The following is a 391-nucleotide window of genomic DNA, read 5'->3' as shown; positions in this document are numbered from 1 at the left end:
TTTTTTTTTTTTTTACTTCTCTCTCTATTGTGTGTGTGTTTTTTTTTCTCTCTCTGTTCTTTTTTTTATTCTCTCTCTCTCTTGTGTTTTTTTACGATTTCTGCTTCTTCTTTTTTCTGTTTTCTTCCTTTTTTTCTTTATTCTCCTTTACTTTTTTCTCTTTTTCTTTCGTATTTCCTACTTCCCTTTTTTCTATTTTCTCCTTTTTTTTTACTTCTCTCTTTTGTGTTTTCTACTTCTTTATTATGTTTTCTTCTCTTCTTTTTTCCATTTTTTTCTATCTTTTCTCCTCTCTCTTTATTACTATTTTTCTTTGATGTTTTCATTATCGTGATTTTCATTTCATTATTTCTGCTTCTTCTTTTATTTATTTATTTATTTATTTAAATAT

This window comes from Penaeus monodon, chromosome 33 (genome assembly GCF_015228065.2).
Source record: "Penaeus monodon isolate SGIC_2016 chromosome 33, NSTDA_Pmon_1, whole genome shotgun sequence".
Lineage (NCBI taxonomy): Eukaryota > Metazoa > Arthropoda > Malacostraca > Decapoda > Penaeidae > Penaeus > Penaeus monodon.
This window is presented reverse-complemented; position numbering follows the sequence as displayed.